Here is a 15,413-nt window from a genome sequence, read left to right on the forward strand (position 1 = left end):
TCAATCTTCATTCATTCTTGACTGATGGGACAGCGTCCCCAGCTAATTTTGAACTTGGGCAACCCTAAGGAAGGATGTCCCTGAGTACCACAGAGCCAAAGGATGCTCTTCCCCTGGAGACCATGTCTAATTTGTAATGATTAATAAAGGTATGAGGGGTAGCCCATGTTGCAGCTACGCATATTTCTTCCATAGAGGCCTTGGAATAAAAAACTGCTGAAGTGGAAACAGACCTAACCGTAGTAGGCAGTTAGTTTGCATTTATTTTGCTTGTAGACAAAGGTAACACAGTCTCTGGGCCATTTTGATAAGGTAACCTTTGAAACAGGTTTGCCAAATCTGGGGCCTGAAAAGCATAGAAATAACTGGTCTGATTTTCTAGAAGATTTTGTTCTGTCCAAGTAAAAACGTAATTGTCTGTGGACATCCAGCAGATGCAAACAGTATTCACCTTTGTTTGAAAAATCTGAAAAGAAAACTGGCAAGTCTATAGACTGGTTAATATTAGATTCTGATACCACTTTGGGGAGGAAGAATGGGTTGGTTCTTAGCGAGACTCTCTCCTTGTGAAAAATGATGTAAGAATGTTTCACACATAAAACTTGTAACTGGGAAATTCTTCTAGCAGACATGATAGCTACTAGGAAGATGATTTTCCAAGACAGAAACTTGAGGTTGCAAGTAGCTGCTGGCTCAAATGGCTGTTAAACTAAGCTTTGTAAGACTAAGGTCAAATCCCATGCCGCTACAGAATCTTTGAATGGAGGTTTTAAATGTAAACCATCTTTAAGAAAATTTTTGTATAAATGGTGAGACATAAAAGAACGATCATCAAATCCATCATGAAAATTAGAAACAGCGGCTAAATGAACCTTAACAGTGGAAGTAGAGACTCCCGATTCAAATGAGGTTGCTAAATATTCCAGGACCTTTTCAACTGGAGCTGAGAAGGGGGTCTATGTTGTTTGTACAGGACCAAATCGAAAATCTTTTCCATTTGCTTTGGTAAAGCTTTCTGGTGGACAGTTTATGGGAAGCCAGAGGAATCCGTTGTACTGAAGAGGATAAGTTATTTTGCCTGGCAGTTACTGGAATTGGAGATACCAAGCCGTCAGCTTGAGAGTTTGGAGAATGGGATGCACCAAGCTCTGAAGGTGAGATAGCAGGTCTGGAGCCAGTTCCAGAATCCAACGGCAGTGAACCAGATGAGGCCAAAGAAAGGGGAACCAGACTTGGTGGGGACAATAGGGTGCAATGAGAATTACCCTGCTTCTCAACCTTTGGACTTTCCTCAAAAACTGGGGAATCGGGGACAGGGGGAAAGGTATAAAGAAGTCCTGGGGCCAATCGAGGAGAAGGGCATCTCTCGTGGCCTCCCTCTGAGGGGGAATTAGGGCAAAGTAGATGCTGCATTTGTTGTTGTTTATCAGAGAGGGGAACAGGTCGCAGCACACAGCTGACCCCAATGACGAAACATCTTCATTGCTATGCTGTGGATGAGCGACCACTCGTGAGGCAGAAGAATGCATCTGCTCAACATGTCTGCAATCAGGTTGGATTTCCCTGGGATATGCGTTGCTATCAGAAAGTGGTTAGGAGCAATAGCCCATTGACAGATTCTTAGAGCTTCCCAACATAGTGGGTAAGATCTGGTTCCTCCTTGTCTGTTGATATACCAGCCACCAACATGTTGTCTGACTGAAGTGCAATTGTCCCCAAAGGAAGGACAGACTGGAATGCTTGCAATGCTAAAAACACTGCCCTCAATTCTAGGATGTTTATATGCAGAATGGCCTCTTGAGGGGACCAAGTGCCTTGAATAGTCTTTCTCAGATAATACCCCCCACCCCATCTGGAAAGTGTCCGTGGTCACTATGGCTTTGGGCAGAAGGGCAGAAAAGGTGCAACCCCATTGATTTTCTTCTGGCTTCATCCACCAAGATAAATCCTTTTTGCAGCAATGTGTTATTAGGATTGGATGAGCAATCAGATGAATTAGAATCGACCATTGTGATGCCAACAGCCATTGATGCAGCCTCATGTGATACCTTGCTAGGGGTACTAAGGTTATAGTTGCTACCATGGTCCCCAGAGGTTGCAGTATCAGGTGAGCATGAACTTTGTTTTGGGAAATGATGGCTTGAACTTGTGACCTTAGCTTCAAAAGCCTGTGGAGGGGAAGGGAGGCTATGCAGGAGATTGTATTCAGTCCCTCTCTGATGAATTATAGATCCTGTGTAGGAGTCAATTGTTATTTTTCCTTGTTTACTGAAATGCCTAGTGTCTCGGCAAGGTATAGCATGAAGTCTGTAGCGTGAAGCAGTAGATGCCTGAAGGGGGAAGTGAGAAGACAGTCTTCTATATATGGAAACACTTGGAATCCACGCAGTGTCAAGTGAGCTGCTATGATTGACATGCATTTGGTGAACACCCTGGAGCTGTGGTGATACCGAAGGACAGTGCTCGAAATTGGTAATGATTGGCTGCTAGCCGGAAGCGCTTGTCCATCTTTATGTGGTAGTACGCATCCTGAAGATCTATAGAGCACATCCAATCATCCTTCTCCAGAAAGGGAAGGATGGACTGAACCGTGACCATCTGGAAATCTGTCTGTTGTATGAATGTGTTCAACAGGCTGTGAACCAGAATTGGTCTCCAGTCCCCTGTCTTTTTTGGCACTAAAAAGAATCTTGAGTAAAATCTGAACCCTATTTGGTCTAGTGGAAGTTCTTGGATGACTCTTTTTAGAAGCAGCTTTTGGATTTCTACTGCTGCTAGAGCCCTCTGACTGGGTGGAACATCAGGGATTCACTTTCAAAGTCTTGGAAAGAGATTAAATGGAATATGGTAACCTCTGGTGATAATTTTCAGCAGCCAGGTATCTGACGTTATCGTAAGCCAGGCTGATTGGTGCAAATATTCCCCCAACTGCTTCCAGAGGTAAGCAATCGGCCCTCCTTTCAGGAGCACTGGTAGGGTTGTCCAGAGAATGAATCTCTGGAGGCCTGATTACGCGAACCCCCTCTGCCATGGGGAGGACATCTTCCAGTAGAGTTCCCCCTTCTGCCCCGGGGGAGTACTTACCACATGTGTTCAAAAAGGTCCTTGGGATTTTTTTAAACACGTTTTCCCACTCCTCTGATTCCTAAAATAGGATCGTTGAGGAGTGGAAAAATTAACGCCCACAGCAGAAATGGTCTTTCTGTCCTTCTCACACCTGGCTAGCATGTCTCTAACTTTTGGGCCAAACAACAAGGAGCATGAACTGAAGCATTGATGAAGGAAGACTTGAAGGGTTCCACGAAGTCACACAAGTGCATCCAGGCATGTCACCTTATGACAACGCCTGTACTCATTGACCTAGATGTTCCTTTGGCTGCATGGGCGATAAGCTGCATGAAAGAGTTTGAAATAGACTCCAGGGTACAAAGCTGCAAGGCAACTTTGTCATGAACCTCATCAGATACTGCTCCTGCAAGGGTGTCTGAAAACTCAGTTATCAGATCTTTTTGGAGTTTAGTAAAATGTGCCAAGAAGTCCAAGGTCAAGCAAAGGTCAAAGACACAAAAACCCGCTTCCCAAATCTGTCCATCGTCTTAGACTCTCGGTTAGGGGGGATGGACAGTAGAACTTTCCTTGGCGAGTTCCTTTTTGGTGACTGCCGTCACCACCATGGCATCCACTGCTAGACACTGATTGTCCAATAGTAGGAACAACTGGAACCGTACTAAGAGTCCCAGAACTGACAGTTGAGCTACGGTCCCATGTGTGCAACTGACCTGAAGAAGCCAAACACAACAAAGATGACCCTGGTAGCTTGTACTGGCAATGTAGAAGTGGAGGGCTCCAAACCTTAGAAGGATGTTGAAAGAGGATAAACTGGTGTAGTCTTTGGAAAGTAAGCCTCAGCTCCGGGAGGGAGAGAGGTCTGCATAGGTGCAGGAAGACCCCTATTTGCCAAAAGCTGGTCCACCAATCTAACTACATCTAATTCAGACAGACTCTTGGAAGAACAGCTCGACATTCCAAAGGGGACTCAGGCCTATCCATAAAGGGGCTGGGGATTTGACCCAAGACCAGGTCCACAGAAGGGGAATATCTAGTCCTGGGAAGTATTACTTGTTTGACTTTTGGCACCATCATTTGCTGTACAGAAGGGGAAGCCAGTACTGAATGAGAAGAGAGTCATGCTGGTGCAAAAGCTATTGTCGGTGCTGAAAAGGTCGTAGGTGCTGAAACAGTGGTCAATTCTATAGTCATCTGTACCGAAGAAGTTGGTGCCAAAGGTGCTGATTCCGTCAGTTTAGGTATTTTGTCCTTCGGTTCTGAGGAGGTGGATGGAACCTGCGATTTGTAAGGCATTGCCTCATGTGTTGATGATGAGGTCAGCACAGAATGACTTTTTCTTTTTTGCGTCTTGCTTTGAGGATTTAGAAGAATCATCCTTAGAGAGGGCTTCACTAAAAGAATATTTCAACAAGCCTTTCAGGATGAGCTGGTTTCATCTCTCTGCTAAAGTATGGGCACTAAAGCTCTGACAAATTTTACATGTAATGTCCAAATGGGGGGGGGGGGGGCCCAAACAGTATATGCAAGAAAGATGCCCATCTGAACTGGAAATCTTTCTTCCACAGTCCTGACATTGCTTGAAACCGGATATCACTTTTTGTTTCTCTGCCATATTAACTTCACACTCACACACACAAACAGGCAGAAAGGTGAAAAGAAAATAGAAAAAGGCTTTTATTTTTTTTTAAAGATCTACCAGCAATGGTATACCAGAAATCCCAAAGGGTAATAAGAGAGAAAGGTAAAAAGATACCAACAATGGTATCCAAAGATTACCAGCAAAAAAAAGGGAAGGAAGGCCTATTATCAACAATGGTAAAAAAGAAGTTATGCACTTACCATAACGTTCCATGTGAGTTGTTCATCTCACCTTCATTCTTACTGATGGGGGATCGGCTCCGAGTCGGCACCTACTACAAAGCTCAAGGATTTCAAGTAGCTCAAGGCCAAGTCCCTATCCCATGATGCACCTTGAGTAACCTCAGATTTTGTTTGCAGCGTATAATAATACCATATGTCATTCTATAACTCCATAAGAGAGAAAGTATAGAAGGGTTGAGTGACCATGAAGGATCAAACATTTTGGTCTTCTGAGAGCTCAGGATGGGGTAGGAGGGAGGGACGTAAGAATGAAGGCAAGATAAACAACTCACATGGAACGTTATGGTAAGTACATAACTTCTTTATGTAAAGTCGTTCTATCTCGCCGTTCATTCTTACTGATGGGTAGAGTCCCAAGCACCATCTACCTCGGGTGACTCACAGGAGTATATTTCTCAGGACTGTGGATCCAAAAGAGGCCCTGTCAACTTTGTAATGAGTGATAAAGGTATGAGGTTTCGACCAAGTGGCTGCTGCACAAATGTTATCAATTGGAAGTCTGGCAGAAAAGGCAGAAGATGTAGAAACTGTTCTGGTTGAGTGAGCTTTAATTTTATGCTGTAAGGGCATACTGGCAGCTGAATAAGCAAAGGTGTACAATCAGATAACCATTTAGATAGAGTTGTTTTAGCCACTGGCATACCTTTCCTGGAGTCTGAAAAGGAGACAAAGAGCTGACCTGATTTCTTGAAATCTTTTGTTCTATCCAAATAAAATCTGAGCTGAATGTGAACATCAAGTTTGTGCAGCATGTACTCTAGATTGTTGGAGTGGTTGGGGAACAAAACTGGCAAATCAGTAATTTGGTTGAGATTAGATTCAGTGCAAACCTTAGGCAAAGAGGAGGGGTTTGTCCGAAGTGAGAGTCTGTCAGCATGGAAAATTAAGTAAGGAGGTTTAACTGACAAGGCCTGAAGCTCTGACACTCTGCAGGCAGAAGTAATAGCCAATAAAAAGATAGTTGTGCATGACAAAAATTTAAGGTCACATGAGGAAGCTGGTTCAAATGGAGGAAGAATACTGCGGGAAAGCATAAAATATAGATTCCATGGGGAATAGGGAGATTTCACAGGTGGTCTAATATGAAATGTCCCTTTGAGAAAGGCTTTGGATAATTTGTGTGACATAATATTCAATCCTTCAAATCCCAGATGAAAGTTAGAAATGGCAGCAAGTTGAACATGAACTATTGCTGCTGCAGCTCCTTTATTGAATATCATGGCCAAGAATTCTAGAACAGAGGCCATAGGGGCTTGGTAAGGATCAATATTGTTTTTAGAGGCTCATATAGAAAACTTTTTCCATTTGCTGAGGTATAGCTTCCTCATAGAGGAGAGGATAGGAGAATTTGCTTCATCTCATTGTTCAGGTTATGGAACCTGGCTATGATGGGAATTAGAGCAGCCAAGCTGTCAGCTTTAGGGACTGCAGAGAGGAATGAATTTCCCCCAATGAGTGCGTCAGAATGTCCAGAACTGGGTCCAGAATCCAGGGGTCCTCCAAAAGATGAAGTCGAAGGAAGGGGAACCAAATCTGATGAGGCCAATGAGGAGCTATTAGAATAAAGGTCCTTCCCAGGGCTTTTGCTTTCTGTAATACCTTGGGTATCAATGGGATTGGTGGGAATGCATAAAGGAGACCCGGGGGCCAATTGTGAATGAGTTAATCTCTTGGGGCTTCTTTCGGAGGAGGAATCAGGATAAAGTAGCTTCTGCAATTCGTGTTCATGTGACTGGCAAAAAGGTCGCAGCAAGGCTGGCCCCACCTGCGGAATATCCTGTCCGCTATTTCCATTTTGAGGGACCACTTGTGGGGCAACAAAATTGCTCTACTCAGCTTGTCTGCTATCACGCTGGATTTCCCCGGGATGTGCATTGCTAACAGAAAGCGCTGGGTGGATACAGCCCACTGCCATACTCTTAGGGCCTCGCAACAAAGGGGTATGACCTGGTTCCTCCTTGTTTGTAAAAGTACCAGACCACTGACACGTTGTCCATCTGAATCACAATCGTACCCAGAGGAAGAGAGTCCTGGAAGTACTGCAACGCCAAAAGTACTGTTCTCATCTCTAGGACATTGATATGCAGATGTGTCTCTTGATCAGTCCATGTGCCTTGGGTTGTCCTACTGTGAAAATGCCCCCCCTATCAGGGAAGCTTCTGTGGTCACTGTGCCCGATGGTGGGGGTAAAGCAAATGGACGTCCTATCGTAACATGAAGTGAGGTCAACTACCACTAAAGATCCTTTTTGCAGGAGTTTGTGATCATTATCATGTGTGACATGGGGAGCTCTTGGCAAGACCATCGAGTGAACAACAGCCATTGCAGTATCCGCATGTGCATACAACCCAGTAGTATGGCCAGAATTGCTACTGCCATCATACCTAACAATTTCAGAACTTCTGATGCCGGTGCCTTGTTTTTGGATATTAGAATGCAGACCTGCTGGCGAAGAAGTAAGACTCTTTCTACTGGAAGTCTTAGCGTGGTGGTGGTGGTTTCCAGTTCTGCTCTGATAAAGACGATAAGCTGCGATGGTGACAAGGCGCAGATTTTTCTGAGTTTACTGTAATGCTCAGCTGGTTGCAGAGTGACAGAGTGGATTTCCTGGCCTGAATGAGTTGATGCCTGGTGGTGGCAGTGAGGAGCCAATCGTTTAGGTACGGAAACACCTGGAATCCTAAATGTCTCAGGTGAGCCATGACCACTGCCATGCATATGATGAACACTCTGGGGGCTGTAGTGAGACCAAAGGGCAGGGCTTGAAACTGGTAATGATCGGCTCCCAGCTGGAAGCGCAGATAATCCCTGGATGGCCTGGCCATTTTTATGTGGTAGTGGGCATCCTGGAGATCTATCAAGCACATCCAATTGTCTTTCCCTAAGAAGGGAAGTATCGAATGAAGCGTGGCCATCTGAAACTTCTCTTTTTTTACAGATTTGTTTAGTCTGCTGAGGTCCAATATAGGTCTTCAGTCCCCTGTCTTTTTTTGGAACTAAAAAGAATCTTGAGTAAGTTCCGGATCCTGTCTGGTCTGCTGGGACTGGTTGGATGACTCTTTTTCTTAGGAAATGTCTGGACTTCTACTGTTGCTTGTTCCCTGTAACTGGGGAGGAACATCTGGGATTTCTCTTGTCGGTGGAGGGGGTGTGGCGAATGGGATGAAGTATCCTCTGAAAATGACACTTTGTACCCAGTTGTCGTTTGTTATTTTGAGCCAAGCATCTGGGTACAAAGATAAGAGACCCCTGACTGCCTCCAGAGCAGGACAGTCAGGCCTCCCTTCAGGAGCGCTGGTAGGGCTTCCAAAAGAAGTGATCTTTGTCGCCCTGTTTTGCGGACCCCCTCTGCTGTGAGGGAGGTATCTTCCATTATTGCCCCCTCCACTTCCCCTGGAGGAGGGTTCACCATGTGTGTCCTGAAAGGCTCCTTGGGCTTTTCTGGAACCACATTTTCCCTCCCCTTTGACCCTTGGGGTAGGGTCTAGTAGGGGTGGAAAAACGGACTCCAACGGCAGACAGAGTCTTTCCCTCCTGCTCACACCAGGTCAAAGTTTCCTTAACTTTGGGCCTGAAAAGGGATGAGCCATCAAAGGGGGTACTCACAAATGATGACTTGAAGGGCTCCATGAAGGAACACAAGTGCATCCAGGAGTGTCACCCAAGAGCAACTCCTGTAGTACCCACTGCCCTAATCGTTCCATCAGCTGCATATGAAATGAGGCGCATGGACAAGTTCACTATGGAGTTGAGGGAAACAAGCTGGGAGGCAACTTTGTCTGTAGCTCCTGCAGCTACTGTACCCTGCAGAGTATCTCCCAGCTCTTTAAGGAGACCTCTTTGTAGTCTCGTAAAATGGGTTAAATAGTTAAGTGAACGAAGTGCAAAAGTCGTTGAACTAAACATGCGCTTCCCATATCTATCCATGATCCTGGAGTCTCTGTTAGGAGGATGGATAGACGAGGAAGTTTCAGACATTTCCTTTTTGGTGGCTGCCGCCACCACCATGGCATCAACTGGCACACCTTTAGTCAAGAAGGATTTATCTTGCAGGGCAGAAATGAACTTATTAGGCCTCCTAGGGACAGGCCCCATGGTGTCTGAAGACTCAGACGCCCTTCGTGAGACCAGCTGCATATAAACTCATCGAAGGGCGGAGACACCCAAGAGGTGGAGGGCTGAGACCTGAAAGCCTTCAGGAGAACCAACTCGTCCTCAGTAGGGTTGGTGGACTGCCAGTGACCCCTCTGCCTAAGAATTTCAAGTATCTTTGCAAATGAGATATTCTCAGAGGGGGACCATAGGGACCCTTCTGATTCATCCAAGTCAGTATCAGATGTTAGTGACTCCTGAGGAAAGTCTAAATGTTTCCTCTTACACACTCTCTTCCTGGGAACCTCATCAGTGGGAGCTTCTGGTGAGGTCTCAGAAGAGCATGGCCCACCCAATGGGGCTTCCTGAGGCTCTGGGTCTCTGCACTTAGCTAGCATCTATGAAGCAGAAGCAGAAGCAGACACGTGCGCTTTAGGGGATGAAGAAGCCGGACCTGAAGTTGAGGATGTCTTGGGAGACATAACTCTCCTCATGGCTTTGAAGGCACCCCTGCTCCGCTCCCTGGATCCGAGGAAACCGTTGATACCCCCAGCACCGGGACAGTGGGCTCCAAGCCGGAGGTAGGAGCCAAGCTCATCCAAACCGAAACCCCGAGAGGCAAAGACGGAACCAACAAGTCAGTTCGACTATCCTCCCCGGACCCGACCAGAGAGTGTCAGCTTCTAAAGTCCTCGATCGGCGCCGAGGACGTCAGAGTGAACTGAGCCGAAGACAATGGAGCAGGCATCGGCTCCAAAGGCTCCACAATCAGCAAGTCTGACTCCTCCAGCTCCGACAGATTGGTATGGCTCGGAGGAGGAAGAGATATAGCTGGTATAAGGGTCTTCAGCTCCGAAGCCACCTGGGTCGGAGCCGATAATTTTGCAAAGGCCAGTGCCTGTAGAAGCTTCTGCACCACCCGATCCACATCCAAATATGAGAGGCTAACAGAATACCGAGATGAACGGACTGATGGTACCGACTGAACTAGCGGAGATTTAGGAATTTCGGATACCGGTTCCAAACAGGGGACCAATTCCAAAAAGAAAAGACAGTCAGCTCCGAGACCTGAGGTGCCGATGTCACAGACTCTTTTGACTTTTTAGACTTTTTCGAATCCACATAAGTCTTGGAGGACTTTGAGAACTTACTAGATTCATCCTGGTCACTCAAAGCATCCTGGAAAGAAGGTTTCAACAAACCCCTGTCAATGAGCTTCCTTTTTCTCTCTTGGAGGACCCGAAAAGAAAAGGAATGGCATATGGAAATTATTTCTTGTAAGTGTACGGCACCTAAGTAATAGACACAATTAACATGGCAGTCAGTAACAGACATCTTCTGCCCACATTTAGGGCATTTTTTAAACCCTGACTTAGGGTGTTTGTCCTTATCATCAGCCATGACAGAAATGGACACACCCAACAACAGCAAATATAAATTAGCCTTCTAATGAAAAACGGGCTAACTATAAGCACACACACACAAGCCTTTTAAACTAAGGCTAACTACAACTATTAATAAGCCTTCTAATAAAAAAATAGGCTAAATATATGCACACAAGCCCTCAAATTAAGGCTAACAAGCACACACACACACAAATTAACTAAGCAGATAATATTAATAAGGAAGTTAACTTTAAGAATTATTAAATACTATGCTAAGAAAAATGTGTCAGAAAGGTCATTGAATAAACAATTTCTAGTCATTAAGTAATCACACAATACTATTTGTTTGTTTTGTCTTTCAGCTTTTCCTGGTAAGGGGTCACCACAGCGGAACTCCAGTCCGCTAATGATTGGCAGTATATTTTTTTTTTTACGAAACGCCGAGGTGCCAGCTCGACACCCAACTTTCAATAAAAGGCACGCCCATTTACGCATGCATGTCTTTCGAACGCTACCCAACCACGAGGAGGACATGCAGACTCCACACAGAAGGCACTCCCAAGTCCAGCCGAGAATCAAACGGGAGAACCTCTTGCTGTGAGGTAACAATGCTACCACCTTACCACCACGGCTCCAAATGTGACAAAAAGGTCACTGAATAAACAATTCTAGTCAGAAAATGTAAACAGGCCTATGAAGAAAAACAAGGCCAAATATATAGCTATGAAAAAGCACACAAGGGAACGGAACACTGTAGATAAAGCTTTAAGAGCTTATCTAACCTAAATATCTAACTATTCTAACAATACAGTTTCCTAATAATTTTTAGAAATAGAAAAGTATTAAAGTTTTTACTGGCCCGAGCTAGCAAGAACCTCCGATCATTTGGAGCAGCAAACTAAATCTGAGGTAATCATGGGATAGGGTCTTGGCCTCGAGCGACTTGAAATCCTCAAGCTTTGTAGTAGGTGCCAACTCGGCTCCGAGGGATCAGCTCCAAACCCATCAGTAAGAATGAATGGCGAGATAGAACAACTTCACATCTAGAATTATCTTATGGTAAAGGGGTGGGTAAAATACAGTAGAAGGCAGTCAAACACTCATAAATAATAGCAAGACTATCAGAGAGGAAATACAAGTAACTTTTAGTAAAAAAAATGCTAGAGAAAGTACTAAATAAAGAACTAAATAAAACACTTAGCTGAGAGTATCGGCTGACACGTCCAATTTTCAGAGCGGCAAATGAGATCTGGGGTAAGGGAAGAGTGGTACTGTGGGTAGAGCCTTAGCTCAAGAGTTTTGTGGCTGGCACAAGTTATGTACAATGGCCGAGTTGGTTCCCAGGGGTCAGAACCAAACCTATCAGTCAGGAATCAATAAAGATTGACAACATCAGATCTTGTTTTTCACACCTTGAAGGGGAATAGAGATAAGCTGAAAACTGGCACCAATATGAGTAAATGGAAACACTGGCTCTAACTTGCCCATTAGCATTGCTAACTTAAACTTTAGAACAGATAAATCTTGTGGGTGCAGCAATCAATTTGGGGCAACTGTCCCTAGCTGGAGGGAAAGACTTCCTTTCTGAGAAGTGTATACAGTTTGTGTGTTTGCTGACAGTTGTGTTTAATGTGTTTAATTTTTTTCTTGAGTGCATTTATTAAAGGAAAGCTCTAGGAAAATATGATATAGGTTCAAATAAAGATGAGAATACTGTACTATAGTCAAGATCAGCCTGTCATTTATCAGTGTGTGTAAATAACCCGAAGATGGAAAATATAGTTCTCCGTTATATAACATATGGAAGTAACAGCTTTTGCCCAGAACAGCTGCTCTGTCAATATTTACATGGAATGTAAATGACCTTACAGGTATGAACAGAAAGAAAACAGCGCTGAATTATAATATGAAGTATAGAGTACAAATATCAATGCTAAAACAGATGCATACATATATAAATGAGTATGTTGATTTGACAAAGAAAGGACTTCAAAGTGGTCATTCAATGGAATATCAGAGACAAAGGAAAAGAAAAGTAATACTATTGACTGCAATACAGGCCCTGATAGTGGAAGAAGAGGGTAAAGAAAAATAATAGTACATTTGTGGTACAAATGAGTTACTGGCAGGGGAGAAGGATTATCTAGCATGCAATTATATTCCACCTAAAACTACTGCTATTTAGCTTAGGAAAATTGTGGAAGAAATAATAAGCTTTCTGTAGGGAATATTATTTATGAGTGGGGACAGGAACCTGATTTGTAATAGTGAGAAACTATCTGGAGACCTAGAAGGGAAACTATAACAAGAAACAGTAGACTTCTGAAGAAATATCAAAATACTTGGTATGGAAAATATGAATTACATAGCAGGAACTTAGAATTTATATATCATTCACGAAGATACAATAACTGGGCTAAATCATCAGAATTATACTTCACAGGAACAAGTGCATTTAACTGAAATCTGTGAAACCATCTAATATTATATCAGATCATGCATTAATAAAAAAATAAATAAATACATGGTAATGAAGCAAAAATTAGACATTACCGCTTTCTTACTTACCTGTCAAAAACAGAGGAATTTCAGATATCGGTGGTGAATATGATTCAACAGTTATTCGGGAAACAAAAAATTATTTTAGAAGGGATAATAATTGAGTGGGATAAAATTAAATTGACTTTAAAAACGTGGTAGAAATAAGGGAGAAATAGATATGGGAAAGAATTAGAAATTATTTAGAAGGTTTGACAAAGTTTAATGTGTTGCAGAGGAAGGAGAATTACAAAGAGCAAGAAGAGGACCAACTGCATACTGCTAAAGGAAAAACAAGTAGCATTTGGACAATGCACAAGTTTGGAAAGGTTGCTGTTAAGCAAATATTTTTTTGATAACAGAGCACACAAATGTTTAGCACAGATTAAGCAACAGAAAGTTGAAAGAGCTGTAAACTAATTTAGGGAACCTATGACAAGAAAAATAGCTAGTGATCATATAGTAGTATTAAGAGATATTTTGAAAAAGCTATGAAAATCTGTATAAAGCAGAGTAATGGGGAAAGCAGGAAAAGGGACAAATGCAAATATTTATGGAAGATATAGTTATGCTACACTACAAGAAGACAAGACAATTAATATAATAAAATAGGAATAGATTAAATAAAAAGAGTAATACATAATCAAATAGCAAGAAAGTCTCTAGAAAGTACAGTTGTGTACACTTACCATAAATGTAGATGTTCGAGTGTATTCATTGTTGCAGTCCTAACAAATGGGTTATCCGGCTCCCGGCAGCCCTCAGTCGGACAGAATACCAAAGGTAAGTAAAAATGCCGTCAGTTGTAAAGGACGTCAGGGCGTCCGATACAAAAGGTGGTAGCCGACATCACTTCCTCAGTCTTTCTTGCCATAACAGTCAGGGCCCCCAGACAATAAGGCTTAAACCAAAAAACAATTTGACAAATTAAGCCTGTACTTCAGGAAAAGAGAATAGGAGAGGACCACAAAAAGGGGGAAGGAGGGGGGGAACCAGGACTGCAACAGTGAATACACTCGAACATCTACATTTATGGTAAGTGCACACAACTGTACTATGTTCATCGTGTTTCACTTTTGCAGTCCTAACAAATGGGTTGATTAACAAAGCCCAGAGAAAAAGGGGGGAGGAACCAACAGCATCAAGGGTTGGAGATAATGCCCTGCAACACCGCAGTGGCAAACCCTGCCCTGGCTCTGGAAAACAGAGGCAAATTATAATGCTTTGTGAAAGTGTGAACAGAAGACCATGTGGCAGCCTCCAAAATGTCTTTAGTAGGGACACCCCTTAGAAAGGCTGCAGAAGTGGAAGCCGCACTAGTAGAGTGGGTCCTAACCCCTAGAGGCGGAGCATTGCCATGAAAGGAATAACAAAAAGTAATGCATTGTGCAATCCATTTAGAAATGGTTTGCTTAGAAATAGCCTTGCCCTGGGCTCCAGGGGCAAAACTGACCAATAACCGTGCTGATTTCCGAAGGTCCTTACTCCCGTCCAGGTAAAACCTGAGCTGTCTGTGCACATCAAGAAAATGTAGGATCCTTTCACCTCCATTGCGAGTATTAGGAAAGAAGGTAGGAAGGTGTATGGACTGATTAAGATTTAGGCTGGAAACCACCTTAGGCATAAAGGAGGGATTAGTCTTCAGAGAGACTATATCAGCATGGAAAATAAGAAAAGGCTCCACGGCCATCAAAGCCTGCAGCTCCGAAACCCTCCTTGCTGAAGTTATAGCCAATAGGAAGGCGGTCTTCCAAGAGAGAAACTTTAAATCTGCAGAGGCAGCTGGCTCAAAAGGAGGAAGAGTGAGTTTCTCCAGAACAAAATTAAGATCCCAGGCTGGAGTAGGTGCTCTTCTGGGAGGTTTTAAATTGCAAGCACCTCTGAGAGACATTTTCATCAGGGGATGAGAAAAAATGGGCTGTTCAAGAGAACAATGAGCAGATATGGCTGAAGCATGGATCTTGATAGATGAAAAAGAAAGACCACCATGAAGCAAATCAGCCAGGTATTCTAGGATCAGAGAAAGGGTAGGTTGAGAAGCAGACTCCCCTCTAGCCTGCATCCAGTGAGAGAACCTTTCCCATTTTCCAGCATAGGATTTCCTAGTGCTAGGCCTCCTGGCCTCCCTCAGCACATCAACCACCTGTTGGGAACGGGAGGAAAAAAGGGAAGGAGTCATACAATGAGCCATGCTGCCAAATAGAGAGACTGAAGATGAGGATGTAGAATGTTTCCCTTTTCCTGAACCAAAAGATCTGGCTTCAGAGGAAGATGCCAAGGAGGAAGATGGAAGAGACTGCGAAGCAGCAGATACCAAAGCTGTCTAGGCCAGTCCGGAGCTATGAGAATAGTCCTTGGACATTCGTTCCCTGATCTTCACTAATACTTTGGGAAGAAGAGGAAGAGGAGGGAAGGTGTACACTGATAGCAACGTCCAAGGGAAGAACA

This window comes from Protopterus annectens, chromosome 2.part2, assembly GCF_019279795.1.
Source record: "Protopterus annectens isolate FY-2018-M chromosome 2.part2, PAN1.0, whole genome shotgun sequence".
NCBI classification, from domain to species: domain Eukaryota; kingdom Metazoa; phylum Chordata; order Ceratodontiformes; family Protopteridae; genus Protopterus; species Protopterus annectens.